The 15,965-nt window shown below is 41.0% G+C and overlaps 1 long non-coding RNA gene across 2 annotated transcripts; it reads right to left on the bottom strand.

The window, feature by feature from the left end:
• Positions 1-1,255: 1,255 nt before the first annotated feature.
• LOC126058139 (uncharacterized) lies at positions 1,256-15,330 on the bottom strand. Of its 2 annotated transcripts, none has more exons than XR_007513115.1 (3): positions 15,175-15,330; positions 6,333-6,475; positions 1,256-2,324 (listed from the first exon to the last, which is right to left on the bottom strand). It is a non-coding gene; the product is annotated as an uncharacterized LOC126058139 (long non-coding RNA). The 2 variants fall into 2 exon arrangements; XR_007513116.1 differs by lacking the exon at positions 15,175-15,330 and adding an exon at positions 11,438-11,459.
• Positions 15,331-15,965: the final 635 nt, after the last annotated feature.

Here is a 15,965-nt window from a genome sequence, read left to right as displayed (position 1 = left end):
AAAAAAAACCCTCCAAATAGTCTTCTTGGCTACAATTTGGCATCCATCATTTTCTTTCTGTAGTGATGGCTTCTATCACTACTGAGGCTAAAAAAAAAAAAAATGCCAAGTACTTCACTGTAGCTCACAAAAGAGGTCACCGTCAATGGCTGACAGTGACACCAATACTATTGCCAAGGTCCATGAATATCCAAGTCAGGGCTGCCTCATGTCATAAGTGCTGATGTCTATGCTGAGACCACCATCTCCCATTTCTGTAGAACCGCTGTCACCAGAGGTGCTAAAATCTTGGTTCTCTCTGTCTCATGGAGATTTTATTGAAACTATTTTCATTTTTTATTGAGCCTATTACTACCCCTCCCTTACCCTAGAACATGTAGAGGATATGACGCCATATAGATGATCATCAGCCCTTTCTAACTCTGATCTATTTCCTTAAACCAAATGAGAGCATGGCAACTTCCCTCAGGATAATTCTTTCTTAAGAGACTGAGACCCTCATGAAATTAGAACTGCCTCCCCACCCCCCCATCCTCTAGATATACAGGGGCACATCTGAACCCTGATCTCTCCATTTAGATATATCATCTCCAACATAAAGATTCCCATCTCCACTGGAAACCAACTCTTTCCCTCACCTTCCTCATCTCAGCAAATGACAGCTGTGTCTACCTAGTTCATCAAACCAAAAATGTGGCAGTCATCCTCATTCCTGTTTCCCTCATCCCCTACCTCCAATTGCAAGAAAGTCATATCAGCATCATGGCCAAAATATATCTCAAATCTGAGCATTTCACATTCACACCTAGTGAGCGCTTCCTAGCTCATTTTCCTGCTTCCACTCTTGTTCCTGTGCTGTTCCTTGCCACACGGCAGCCAGAGTGGTCTTTGTAAAGGCAATCATATCCCTCCTGCATTGTAACAAGAGCCAAATCCAAACTCCTTACCACAGTTTATAAGGAGGGCCAGATTACCCAATAAGCAGGGTATGCATGGGCTCAATTGTACCTTCCCACCAAGCTGCAGTGCAGTTTCACCTGTCCCCCAACATGTTAAAGACGTAGTGAAACCCGTATGAAATTGCTCACCACAGATTAGCAAGTAAATACAATTAAAGTCCGTGCTACCTTGCTCAATGCAAGCTGGTGCACACCGTGTTTACTGGTTAATCTGCCCCTGCCTATAAACCTCTACATAATCTGGTTCTACCTACCTGTACTAGCTATCTATTGCATAACAAAATCACCCTGAAGCTTTGGCTTTAAACAACATTTATTATCTCACAGTTTCTGTAGATAAGGGATACAAGTTCAGTTTAGCTGGGTCTTCTGCTTGAGGGCTTCTCACAAGTTGCAACCAAGATGCTGAATGGGGCCTCAATCATCTCAGTCCTCAATTGGGGGAGACCAGCTTCCAAGCTCCCTCACATTGCTCTTGGCAAGGTGTAGTCCCTTATGGGTTATTGGCCAGAGGCTTCTCTCAGTGTCTTACTTAGCACATGGATCTCTCCTTCAAGCAGCTCAAAACATGGCAGCTTGCTTCACTAGAGTGAGTTGAGAAGACCCAGAGAGACAGAGCAAGATGGAAGTTGCAGGTTTTTTTTACAACCTAATCTCAGAAATAACATTCTATCACTTTTGCCATATTCTACTTGTCAGAAATTAGCTACTAAGTCTGCCCCCCACACACAAGGGAAGGGGATTACACAGGGGTGTGAATATCGGGAGGTGGGGATCATCAGCAACCATTCCAGAAGATTCTCACTGCACACCTCTTAGCCTTCATCTCCAGCTCCTCTTGCCTTTGTTCTGCAGACTCCTGACATGCTGGTCTTGATCCTGTCATTTGAGCACACTAAACTTGTTTTCACTTTAGGGCTTTTGCCTTCAATATTTGTTTGTCTGGAAAGCTTTCCCCCTTCCCCCAGATCTTCATGTGGCTGAGTCCCTCTCATCAGTCCCTGTCTCTGCTCAGATACCACTGCCTGTCCTGAACACACTAGCAAACATTATGGTCATCCATCCCCCAGCCTCTCTCTGTCCCAACATTTCTGTTTTAATTTAGACTAGGGACCAAGTCACCAAAACACCAGTCACTGTTTCTCTCTGATTCTTCCTGAAGAGTCAAAAGAAATGAATTAAAGAAAATAAAGAAAGAAAGAACAAAGGGATCTGGCCGAATTAATAGGCAGTGGTAGAATAAGTTCCCCAAAGTTGTAAAGTATGAAATACATTACGAGCAGCCAGCGCTCCTCTTCCATCTGGTCATGAAACTCATGTTGACCTCTGATACTGCTGTGGGCCCTGATTGGACTCGCTCCAGCTCTACGGAAAGAAATAAGAATGTAGTCAATAGTTTGTACGTATTTGTATTGTATAAACTAAATATGTACTATTAAAAAAGGTTAATTTATCACATATTTAATTTTCCATTTGTCCCCAAAGTACAATTAAACACACAAGAAACTGGGGGGAAGATACTGTTTTCTAGAGTAGAGGCTTTGGCTTACGTGCTGCAAATAGGAATGATTTCAATTAAAACAAGTACATATTTGAGAAACAGGCACGCTTGATACCTAAAGCAGTGAGAAATCAAGAAAGTTTGGTTAGCTGTTGAGAGGAAGTTCTTTGCTTCCTGGCAAGCCAGAGCACGCAGAGAAGTCAGAACTCTTTCAGAAGGTTTGCACAGTGGCTCCTAACAAGCTGAAAAGAACATTTGGCCATAATCTATGTACTCCCCAAAACAATGACACTCGTGATTACAGGATACGCCCAACATTGATAAAGACATTTTTGTTACCTGGGGACTTGATTTCCAAAAGGCTCAGGTTTCCTTTGCAAAATTTAAGATTTAAACAAGTAAGTTAAGTATCTGTTTTGGCTGGCCTTTGGGAATGTTGGCATGAGAGTGAGGCTGGTTGGGAATGTTAATATGCTGCTTGTCCTGAGTGATAACTGAACTGGATGACTTCGCCATTGCTATTGGAGTACAAGGCCACAAGGCAAATTAATCCTTGAAAGACATACAGCCTTAGGATACACTTGCAGCTTTGCACACCACTGCTGTGAAATGGCAAGGACTGTTTCAATTAGTGGAGCCCTCGTGGCACAGTGGTTAATGCTTGGCTGCTATCCAAAAGGTCAGCAGTTCGAATCTACCACCCTCTCCTTAGAAAACCCATGGGGCAGCTCTACTCTGTGCTATAGGGTTGCTATGAGTCAGAATAGACTTGATGGGAACTGGTTTGGTTTGAGTTTTAGTTTTAATTAGAGTCCTGGGACCTATCTACCAAAAAGAGCATCTAGGGCAATTAGTGTTAAATTTCTGAATGATCTCCCACAGCTGGCAATGGAAACTGATGGCCAATAGAAACTGCTCATTGGTGCCCCTGCTTCAAGTGGCACCCAGGGCATGTCCCCCACCTCCCACCTCCCACCTCCCACCTCCCACCTCCCGCCTCCCACCTCCCGCCTCCCACCTCCCGCCTCCCACCTCCCGCCTCCCACCTCCCGCCTCCCACCTCCCGCCTCCCACCTCCCGCCCCCCACCTCCCGCCCCCCACCCCCCACCCCCCACCCCCCACCCCCCACCCCCCACCCCCCACCCCCCACCCGTGAGTCTCTGTTAGTATCTACAGTTTTTGTTCCCCAGCCAAATCTCTTAGGACAAAAAGCCGACTTGGCATTGTTACGATTCATCCTTCTGCTCAAACTTTTGGGACAAAGTGCTTAAGAGATATTATGAGAGTAAATTTCCTTTTTTCCGTTACAATTACAGTCACAGAATGTGTGGGTGAGCTCAGGGGAACATTCTGACCAAACATAAAGACCAAAAACCAAAAAGAAAAAAATTAAATTATAAAAAAAAAAAATACTTTTGTCTTATTTCCTAGAGACAAATTTCTCCTGAGAAAATCAACCATTCTTTAATTTAAAAAGAAAAACTGGAAGAAAAATATACCATGCCCTTTGATAGACAAAATGTTATTAGGATTTCCCTAAGTTAGTTTATAATTTTAATTTAATAATATACTTTGAGTTTTGAAAATCAAATATTTTAATAATACAAAACAACCAACTATAAAATTTCTGAAATAATAATGGGGGTCAGGAAAAATTAGCCTTCTTAAATATTAAACTAATTATAAAGTGAGTTATTTCAAGCAGTATGGTACTGTCATATGCACAAGCAGATAGGTCAATAGACTAGAAATAAATGTAAAGGTATTTAATATTTGATAAAATGACACTTCAAATCAATGGAGATTAATCTTGAGACTAAGTCAATCAAGGTCATTCTATTTTCCTTGTTAATGACTGTTGAATACAATAAAATATCCAGAGGACCAACCCTAGGCTAGGAGGTGGGGACAGAAAGATTTACTAAATACCCTTTTCATTAAATACTCATTTGAGCTTCTTGAATTTTGTACAATGGGCATGACGTAAAATAATAAAAGAAAAAAAAAAGACACATTTCTAAATATCATCCCAATTTTTTAGTAAGAAAAAAAAAACCTAAGGCATAGAAATTAAATTTTCTTAAGTTTTGAAAGCAGAAGTAGAAATAAAACCTAAACTCGCAGTATTCTAGATACAGAGTGAGTTCCGCCTTTTTGGATATGTGGTTCACTGTTATTATCTGTTGTAATATCATCTTTTCCCCAGTGAATGAACAGGATAGCTTAGAGAGTCTGGCAACTATAAGATCAGGCAACATGAGTTCAAATCAGGGCTTTGAACCGGTTCATTCCAGTTTGAGCCTCTGTTGAGAATTTGCATTTCTAACAAGATTCCAGGTGATATTAACAAGATCCCAGGTGATACTAATGCTGCTGGTTAGGGGCCAGTTCTGAGAGCCACTAGTAGATCAGTGGTTCTCAAAATTTATTTTACAGAAGAATCACCTGGGAAACTTGTTAAACTGTAGATTCTGATTCAGTATATCTGGGGTAGAAATGTAAATTCTCAGCAGGGGTTCGAACTAGAACAAACCAGGTTGAAGCTCTGCTGTGGAGTTGATTCCTACTCATAGTGACAGAGTAGAACTGACCCATAGGGTTTTGTTGGCTTTAATCTTTACGGAAGCAGATCATCAAGTCTTTCTCCTATGGAGCCACTGGGGGGTTTGAACAGCCAACCTTTCAGTTAGCAGGTGAGCACTTAACTGTTTACGCCACCAGGGCTTCTTCACCACTACCTTAAACAAACAAAAAAAATCAAATCTGTTGCCGTCGAGTCAATTCCAATTCATAGTGGCCCTATAGGACAGAGTAGAACTGATCCATAGTGTTTCCAAGGAGCGGCTGGTGGACTCGAACTACCAGCCTTTAGGTTAGCAGTTGAACTCTTAACCACTGTGCCACCTTCCTTAAATCATCTGCTCCTAATTCTTAGCCATTCTCAATACATTGGTAGAGGTTTTGAGAGCTTGTCCAATTTCCCCATAGATTAGAAGTCTTATCAGGGCAAAAATTATTTATTTTTTAATTTCTGCGTTCTATCTTCCCTTTCATTTCCCTAAGGTGTTTGATACCTAGTAGAATCTCAGTCATCACTGTTGATTGGCCCACTATTTCAATTACAAATTCAAACAGCAGCTGGAAGCCTCTTCTCTAAGGGTCTTCCTTGTCAGGTTGTAAACCTTAATGAGAATCACCATCAGGTGTGGCACATCTAGCACACTGCTGTCTTCCTACAGGGAAGAAATGGGTTGCATTCTTGGCCAAGCAATCATCTTCCCTGTTGTTTTTCTTTTCCTTTAATTGGTTTTCAACTTCTAATGGATTAGGTAGTGATACACATGAAACAGTCTCTGGAAGTAACCAACTATCTTGTTTTGGCTTTCAGACATCTAGGGGAGGAATGTGATAGAGCAAATGAGCATGAGATTTGAGGTCAGGTCATTGGACATAGATGCAAGTTCTAATCTGCCACCTACCATTGAGGAATCACTTAGCATCATCGTTAATTTCCTAATCCACAAGGTGGGTAGCACAGGATTGTTAGGATAATGATATCGTGTGTGTGAAAAGCACTTTATAAAATACAAAGCATTTTTCAAATGTTAGTTATTACCTTCGTGAAAGGAATAAATTAAAACATTATGCAACTCATTAAATCAATTCTATACAATTACTTAAAATTGCTCATTTAGAATGCAAATGATTTCCCTTAAATCTTTTCTTTCTTATTTTCCTAATCTACCAGATCCCACTCTCCTGTCTAAAATTTAACTTGGTTACTGTCTTAGGCTTGGTTCTCTAGAGAAGCAAAAGCAGTGAAGTGTATATATATTAATATACAGAGATTTTTCTCAAGGAAATGGCTCACGTGGTTACGAAGGCTGACAAATTCCAAATCCATGGGTCAGGTGTCAGGCTGGAGGTTTCTCCCGAGTCATGTGGTTGCAGAGGCTGATGAATCCACAGTCAGCAGGTCAGACGGTAGGCTTTTGGCTCATTGGGCTGTGAAAACTGGCAAATCCCAACATTAGTAGATCAGATGGTAGGCAGCAGGCTCACAGGGTTACAGAAACTTGGCAAATTCCAGAATTGGAAGGTCAGACAACAGGTTCAAGTCCCAAGAACTGGAGGTCAGATGATGACGAGCAAGCTCCAGAGCAAGTTTTGCCAGAGCATCCATGTACATTGGATGTCGGTCACACCCTCAAGGAAACTCATCTTACATCAGATACTTGAGTAAGGCAGTGACTTGAGTAAGGGCATAACTTGAATCATTCCCTTTAGTAAGGATGTGACTCAAGGTAGAACCCACACTAATCCTTCTTTATCAACATACAGAGGTTTAGGATTTACAACACATAAAATGGAGGGTAATTACACAATACCATAAAATGGAGGACAATTACATCAGATCACAAAATGAAGGATAATTACACAATCCTGGGAATCACGGCCTAGCCAAGTTGATTCATAACATTAACCACCACAGTTACCTTTATTCCCAGGGGCAGTGGTAGTTCAATGGTAGAATTTTCACCTTCCATGTAGAGACCCTGCTTTGATTCCCAGCCAATGTACCTCAAGCGCAGCCACCACTTGTCTGTCACTGGAAACTCGCATGTTACTATGATGCTAAACAGGTTTCAACAGAGCTTCCGGACTAAGACAAACTATGAAGTAAGGCCTGGTGATCTACTTCTAAAAAAGTCAGCCAATGAAAATCGTATGGATCACAATGGTCCAATCCCATTGTTTATGGAGTCATTACAAGTTGGGGGCCAGTTTGAAGGCAGCTACAACAACTTCTATTACCAAAAGTATTAGTAGGACTACAACTTGTCATCTAAACTCAAAGCACATATGTCATTACTGGGACATTCCTTTTCCCACCAAACTCTTTCAAAGACACAGTGTAAAACCCAAAGGGGAGGAAGTTAATAGTTACTGCTCATTGATTCATTCTGCAGGTGACTATGGAGGTACATTGTGAGTATACCTGTCGTTGAAGTAGTATCCAGGACAGACACAGGTAGAGCTTAAGTCTAGGAAGGAAACATGATCAATGTCACAACTAGGAAAAATAGCGATCATTAGCTGGGTACCCCACATAAGCAAGAGTTAGAAAAGGCCACCTCAAGAAAAGCGAAGCTTAAAGAACTAGCCAGGCCAAACAGAGCCAGGCAGGGTTGGTGCCCAGGCAGAGAGAACAGGAAGGCCTGGGTGAGAAACAGCACGGTTCATCAGAAGAACTGAAAGAAGTTTAGTGTGCATGGTGAGTGTAAGAGAAAGTGGTGAGAGAAGAGGCTGAAAAGGTAAACATTAGCCGTAAGTCTTTGGAACCCCTGTCAAAGGATTTGGATTTTATCCTAAGGGAACTGGGAAGCCATTAGAAGATTTGAAACAGGAAGAAATAAGCAGATTTCTAGAGTTTTTATTTGTTTTGTTCCATTTGGTTTCAGTGTGAAGCATGCCTTTAAGGGAAGAAGGAGTAAGGTAATGAGACCAGAAGCAATCATCCAGAGGAGAGATTGTGGTCTCATGTTAAAACAAATGGGATCAGAGAGAGATGAGAGCAATCTTGGTAAAACACAAATCTGACCATGCCACTCTCATGCTCAAAACTCTTCACGTTCTCTCATTGTTCTTAGGATAAAATTTCAAAATTCTTAGCATGATTTAAAGAACCCTTCATATTCTGGCCTCCAACCTCTCCCTTGCACACTGACCCTTTCTGTTCAGGTAGGTACCAACCTCTTTGGACCTTGAATCTTTGGACCCATAACCTGCCTAGAAACTTGTTACAGATCCCAACTCTTGGTTCACTGCTATATTCCAAGTTCAATAAATGAATGATTGATTTAAGAGATATTTAGGAGGTAAATCAATAGGATTTGGAGGGGAGAAGAACAGGGAGATGTCAAGGACGAAACAAAGGGTTCTGGCTTGAGTAACTAGGTGATTTGGGAAACAGTTTGAGGAGGAAGAAGAGAAGATGGGGTCAACCTGACTTAGATGGTTACAAGATATCCAGGAGGAGATGCTAAATAGGCGATTGAATGTAAGTTCTTAGCACATGCCTGATTCTGTGCTAGGCACTTTCACATATATTATCTCATGTAATTAATTAACAATGAACTATACCACTCATTTCTAAAGTAGGCTCTACATTAATTACTTTAATCCTATGAATAGCCTCACACCTATTCTTCTGGGGAAATGAACAATTTATCTTGCAGGAGTTAAAAACTGTCTAATGACTTGAATCACTTCATTGCCAAAGTATGCCTATAAGGAAGACTTAAAAAACAAAAATAAATATAGATTGGTTCATGAATAATTTCACTCCTATGGAACAGTTTCGCTTGCCCTAGTCTTTTGCATGTACAATTGTGGGGCCCAGCTCATCTTAAATAAGCCCAATTGGGGTATAAAGGAGAAGATCCTTGCACACCCACCTCCAACAACACTCCTCACTCTATGTGTCCTTCTAAATCAGTTTCTGAAAGGACTCTCCCTCCCTGCTTTTGGCAAGGTATTAAGAGCCAAAACCCCAAGTAATCTGTGAAGTTTATGTATTTTGTGCACCTTTGCTCTATTTTTATATCTTTCATTTTATACATTTAATGTTTTATCTATTTTTGTATTTCTTTGCTATATATCTAGGTACAACATTGTGTATTCAAAAACATATTTCCACAGCATCCTTCAAACCTCCAAACTCTAAACTCCTCAGCAAGAGAACAGAACTCTTTTCTGAATAATGTGTTAACACAGTGCTTCTCAAAGTATGGCGCATAGCCAAGCACATTGGAACCACCTCTTTACTTTCAGCAAGCAAGGTTTTGTCATCTGCATATCACAGGTTGTGAATGAGCCTTCCTCCAATCCTGATACCATGTTCTTCTTCATATAGTCCAGTCTCTTGGAATTTTATGACACACACACACATATATATACACATGTACATATATAGTCCAGGCTCTTGGAATTATATAAGTGTGTATGTGTGTGTGTGTGTATATATATATACTTCTATAAAATCAAAACCAAACCCGTTGCCGTCCAGTCAATTCCAACTTATTTCAATCCTATAGGACAGAGTAGAATTGTCCCTAGAGTTTCCAAGGAGCACTTGGTAGATTCAAACTGCTGACCTTGTGGTTAGCAGCTATAGGATTTCACTACTATGCCACCAGGGTTTCCTGGATATAGGTATATATAGAGAGAGAGATGTTACAGAGCTTTAAAACTTTTGTTTTCCAAGACAAATAAATAGTTATTGTAAATATGCTGGCCAAATGGAAGTACTGTATGAGATTATATCTGTGATTAACTATATAATTTGTATTTCCTAAATTTAAAAAAGAAAAAAAGATCATTTCTATGAATGTTCTTCATTCACAAAGCTGTATCTTTTTTTTCATTTTGATACTAAAAGGCCAATTTTTAAGAACTATTTTGCAAAATAAACAGGAAATTCTATTATCCATCAACTAAACACAGGTAAGAAGTAACAGACAGGGAACAGAAGATAGGTATTATGTACACAGGGAAAATTAAAACATGGGATATTGGGTGAAGTGTGCTTTCACGTACAAAAGAACCACTGTTAATGTGGGACAAAACCTCTCCAGTATGGAACAGAGATAAAAAGGAGGGAGTTTCTAGCAGATCAAGGTCAGCCGAGATATATGAGTAACATAAATGCCATTAATCTAGTACCGCATGAATCATAGGCGTTCAGCAGGGTATGATTATGGGGAAGAGTTGGTGGCAGGAGGGTTTTCTGTCACTTTGCATTAGATAATGAGCATATTCATCAAAATTTCTAAATACCATCCAAACTGACATAGAAGAAGCTTTAAGGAGCTTGAGAGAACAAATCAAAGAACGAGATCTGAGGCTCAGAAAGGTAATAGATGTTCAAACAGTGCACTGAGTTTAGATATTTGCAGGCATCCATACACACTCACTCTGCAGGAAATGGTGTGAGAAAGGATTCCTTAGTCGAATGTCTAGCACCTTATTATGTACGATGTCACCTCACTCATTATGTCCTAGTTTAATACAGAATATGCAGACGGTAATACATTAAAAGACTGTATGCTAGAAAAAAAAAACAATTCTATTCCTCCTATGGCCAATTTGAAATACAAACTGAGCTGCTTCTCCTTTCTTCAGGGAAATAGAATAAAATCACTAAGTACCTCAATTCAAATCTAAATGTTTGGGACCCCTTCGGTTCAAGTCTTATTGAAATATATACATATATGTATATGTTTACATCCCAGCCCACACCTTTCAAAAGTATAATTAAGAGAAGTTGAAAAAAGGGAAAAGCACAGGAAAAGGAAAAGGAAAGGCAAGAAATCAGAACTGGTAAATAGCACGCTAATTCATCAGAAAGAACAAAGAACACAAAGAGAAATAAGGAGAAGAGAGATAATGAAAGTAAGGAAATAATATAAAGATTGGTTTAAAAAAAAATAGACTACAAAGTAATACTGTTTTTGTTAATGATTGCATTTCCATCAGTCCAATGAGGCATAAACCAAAAAAACCCAGTGCCGTCAAGTCGATTTCACTGCAACCCTATAGGACAGGGTAGAACTGCCCCATGGGGCATCCAAGGCTGTAATCTTTATGAAAGCAGACTGCCACAACTTCCTCCTGCAGAGGGGGTAGTGAGTTCCAACGGCAACCTTCCAGTTAGAGGCCAAGTGCTTAACCACTGTGCCTCCAGCACTCCTTCAATGAGGCATGAAACCTTATATACATACATTGAAAAAATCATTAAGAGCAAGTACGCTAAAGAACATTTCAAGAATGGCCCATGAGTGATGTCTTAATTTGAACGCAACTGGCGACGTATCCTGAATTCTACCACTTAGACCCTATTTCCCTATTTCAACCTCATTTACTCGTTTTTAAAAAAAAAAAAAAAATTTTATTCAACAAATATTTATTACGTACCTTGAAGGTGCTAAGTATTGAGGATACTGCAGTGAGCAAGACAGCTATGAATACTGCTCTCATAAAGCTGATTGCTTTAAGACAGATTTTGGTAGCAAACAGAGTTAACCCAAAAATTGGCACCCAACTGAAGTCTTCTTTATCATGTTGTGCCACCAAGCACATAAGTGAACTGAGGGAGCAAAGGTGCAGATATGGCACTATCGTTAATAAAATCCTCAATAACGGGGCCACAGAGTGAGGATGGGCTCCCTGACACACGCGCAGGACATCAGAGCTGGAAGGCCTTTGAGACCGTCTTGTTAGTTCCTGTAGAGTCAATTCCGACTCGTGTGTGCAGAGTAGAACTGTGTTCCACAGGGATTTCAAGGCTATGATCTTCCAGACGCAAATCAGCAGGACTGTCTTCCAAGGTGCCTCTGGGTAGATTTGAACCACCAACCTTTCAGCTAGTAGTTTAGCACTTAACAACTTGTGCCACCCAAGGACTCCCTTGAGATCGTCTACAGTTGTCCTATCATTTTACAGTTGAAGAAACTGAAGTGATTCCCTTTTGGCTTCCTTTCTCCTTTACGTCAGGTGAGATGCTGATGGTCTGTCTCTCCCATCTCAGGCAAGTCATCTCTGTCTGACTAACTCCCTGATTGATTCAGCCGGAATCCCAGCGAGGGATGGAAACTACAAAATTCATTAATTCCACAATTATTGTAGAGCATCATTCTGTAAGTCACAATGGGAGAAATATGAATTCCTGTCCTTTAGAAACACACACATACGATCCCAAATATAAGATCTGTTCTATTTAAACTACTGTTAAATGAAATGAGCATACTTTTGGTTCCTTGGATGAAAACCAGGGCTTTAAACTGGTTCGTTCCTGTTTGAACGCCTGTGGAGAATTTGCATTTCTAACAAGTTCCCAGGTGATACTAATGCTGCTGGTTAGGGGCCAGTTCTGAGAACCACTAGTAGAGCAGTGGGTCTCAAAATTTATTATTATACATAAGAATCACCTGGGGTTCTTGTTAAAATGCAGATGCTGATTTAGTATGTCTGGGGTGGAAATATAAATTCTAATCAGGGACTTAAACCAGAACGAACTGGTTCTAAGTCCTGGTTAAAATTAAAGGATCAAAAACAAGGGAGAAGAGAAAGGAAACTCTAGAACATTTCCACCTGTGTCATTTAAAACAAGGGCAAGGGCTTTGTTTTCTGGCTTATAACAATGATTCGCCCACTTTGAAAAACTTAATGGGGTCAAGATTCTTAAAAGAAGAAATATTAATAAAGTCCAGGCAGGGAGGCTGAGAAACTGGGAAGAAAGTGGCTTTTAAGTGCAGAGAACTGAGCAAAGCTTTTAGCAATCTCATGGGGCTGGAGAAACAAAAAAAAGACTAGCAAGAGACAGAAGATGTGAGAGGCCAAGACCCTAGAGACAAGAGAACACAGGGAAACAAGCCTGATGATTCAAACCACTTTTCCTCCTGAGTCAGCCACCCATTTGTAAGTGGTAGAGGCAGAATGGCTGATCAAAAAACTGCTTGCTAAGAAGGAGCCCTGGTGGCACAACAATTTGGTGCTTACCTGCTAAAAGAAAGGCTAGTGATTTGAAACCACACGTCAGCTCTGTGGGAGAAAGACCTGGCTTTCTTGGTCTGCTTCCATAAAGATTACAGCCAAGAAAACAGGACAGGGAATCAGAATCAACTCAACGGCACCCAGTAACAAGAAGCTGTAATACTTTGAGAACTATTGACAGTCTCACTGTGCAGGGGAGATTAAAATGGAGCCCAGGAGCAGCCAAAGTAGAAGTGTGCAGGTAAACATTCCAGGGTTTATCTACGATTGCCTATACTCTAGCAAATGAGCCCTGGTGGCACAGTGTTTAAATGCTTGGCTGCTAACAGGAAGGTCGATGGTTTGAACCCACCAGCTACTCTGCAGCCACTCTGCATAAGAAAGATGTTACAGTCTGTTTCTGTAAAGATTTACAGTATTGGAAACCCTATGGGACAGTTCTACTCTGTCCTACAGGGTAGCTATGAGTTGAAATCCACTCAACAGCACACAACAACGTACTCTAGAACTAACAGCAAACCCCAAATAGACCAGGCCTTAAAGGCTACAACAAAGCCTGAAACCAGCTTGATTCCTGTTTAGATTAAGGTGATCTGACCTACACTGCTTTCGAGAATCTAAATAAAGTTCTCCCTGAAGAAAAGTAATACCATCAAGACCTTCTACGATTTTTTTTATACACAATGTCCAGACTTCTATGAGAGGTTATCAGACACACCCAGAGAGAGGCCTAAGAGAAAAACAGATAATAGAAACGGACACAATAATGATTCTAGTTACCAGTTGCTATCGATTCTGACTCACAGAGACCCCCTATGTGTCACAATAGAATTGTGCTTTGGAAGGGTTGCCAGACTTTTCTTTCAAGGCACCTCTGGGTGGACTCGAACCTCCAAACTTTCTGTTAGTAGCTGAGCACATTAACCTTTCGCACCACCTAGGGATGTCAGCTGTGATTCAGATATGGAAACTATTAGAAACAACCTTTAAAAGGAAGGCAGATTTCACCCTCTATTGCAGATAGTTCATGAAGGATCATATACAAACTTATAACACCTGAAGCTTGAATGGGACCTGCCTAAGAATCTTGGTAACACAGAAATGGGCTTTCCTTCTGTAGTCTGTTGTTCTACATGGGGAGGCCTTGTGTAAGAGAAGGAGAGAACTCTGACCCTTGCCTCAGAGGCTTATTTTTTCACTTGTTAGTGATTACACACAACAAGACTGTACCTCCCAAAACTCCTGGAGTTTTAAATTGCTGCTCGGTACTTGAATTTTTAATTTGTAAAGCTGAATTGTTTATAAAGACAGGAAATTTAAGGTAGACTGGCTCAGCAGTAAAATGAAGAATGGGAAGCTCAGCCTATCACCAGAGTTTCTTGTGGGGTCACACCCAGACCCAGAGAGTGGGAAGAAAGCAAATGGAGTTCCCACATGGATTTTATTTAATACTCTTATCCATCAGACCAAAAACCAAACCCATTGCTATCAAGTCGATTCCAACTTACAGCGGCACTATAGGACAGAGTAGAACTAGCCCCCATAGAGTTTCCAAGAAGTACCTGGTGGATTCAAACTGCCAACCTTTTGGTTAGCAGCTGTAGCACCTAACCACTACACAACCAGGGTTTCCTTATTAATCAGAGGTTGGGGGAAAAAGTGGGACAGGGGTCTTTCAGATTTTCAGTTTCCCTTTCTGTCTTTTTCTGCCTCCGCCCTCGAATTAAAGAATTAATAAAATTAAGACACACCTCCCCATATCCTAATTCAGATTGCTTTCTTTGGTCTTTTTTCTCTTGCTTCTCCTTCCCTAACTCATGCTATGAAGGCTGCATTTCTTTCCTTCAAGGTGCCCTAAAAGCTATGCACACTCTCCCTATTGCCCTACCTTCTCCTACATCCTGGCACAGGACTGTCCCAGAAGTAACAGCTTCTGGGACCAAGAGAAGCATAAATGAAACTGGAGGTGGCACCCAGCTTCTTCACTGGCAGCAGTAAGCACCCTGGGGACAAAAGGAAAACTCTGACACTGAAACGTGCACACTGTAGCAGACAGAGGAAAGGTTTTGCTTTGGTGTATTTGCTTGTGCTCCGTGTGTATTTGCAGGCTAAAAACAAAGGAGAGGATTTTCACCCTCTCTAGCCCTCCCCATAATTACCTTTAGAGGTGAAGCAGTTAATGTGGAATTCCTCCTGTTGGCTCGGTGTTTTCATTTTTCACTGGCACCATTCATCCCTGGAGACAATAGCAGATTGTTTCTGGTGTGCACAGAGGATCTTGTTCTGGCAGGCAGGCTTCCAGTCAACAAGCTTAACATCCTCTGCAAAGAACGTGCATGTGCCTTGTTTGAACCTGACTTTCAAGTGCTCTTATAAAGACAATTACCCTAACCACAACCTGCAACTGTGTTAGGGATTTTCACAGAACTGAAACCAAAAATATTCTTCACAGAGTCTGAGGTGGAACTTGGAAGCATGGGGAAGAGAGGAAGCCCAGAAGGGCAGGGGAAGGAGGCTACGACTGAAATCCTTGAACCAAAAGCCTTCTGACCTCAGTCTCTCTTCATAGTACCTGATTAGGAAAAGCTCTTTCATACCTCTGACCCGGTTAACAGCCTTAAAACAGCTATCTTCGGAAATCTTAAACACAGCAATCACCTCAGATTATGAGCTCTCCTGACAGGAAGTAAAGGAATTTTAGAGCAATGTAGAACTCCCTAGCTGGGTCTGAGGTTCTGCCCCCAAGGCAGCAGCTGCCACCAAGGCCACTCCATTGTCACTGAGGGCAAGGGGGAAAGCCTCATGAGAGGCTTCCTCAGGGGACCAGAAATCTGAGCTAAGAGGAACAATTACTAAACTTTCATGGTTATAGTTCACAAAGCATTTTGACCTACCATGTCTCAAAAAATTATGTGGACAGATTTCAAAGATAAGGACACAAAGTCATCCA

This window comes from Elephas maximus, chromosome 14, assembly GCF_024166365.1.
Source record: "Elephas maximus indicus isolate mEleMax1 chromosome 14, mEleMax1 primary haplotype, whole genome shotgun sequence".
Taxonomy (NCBI): Eukaryota; Metazoa; Chordata; class Mammalia; order Proboscidea; family Elephantidae; genus Elephas; species Elephas maximus.
This window is presented reverse-complemented; position numbering and strand designations above follow the sequence as displayed.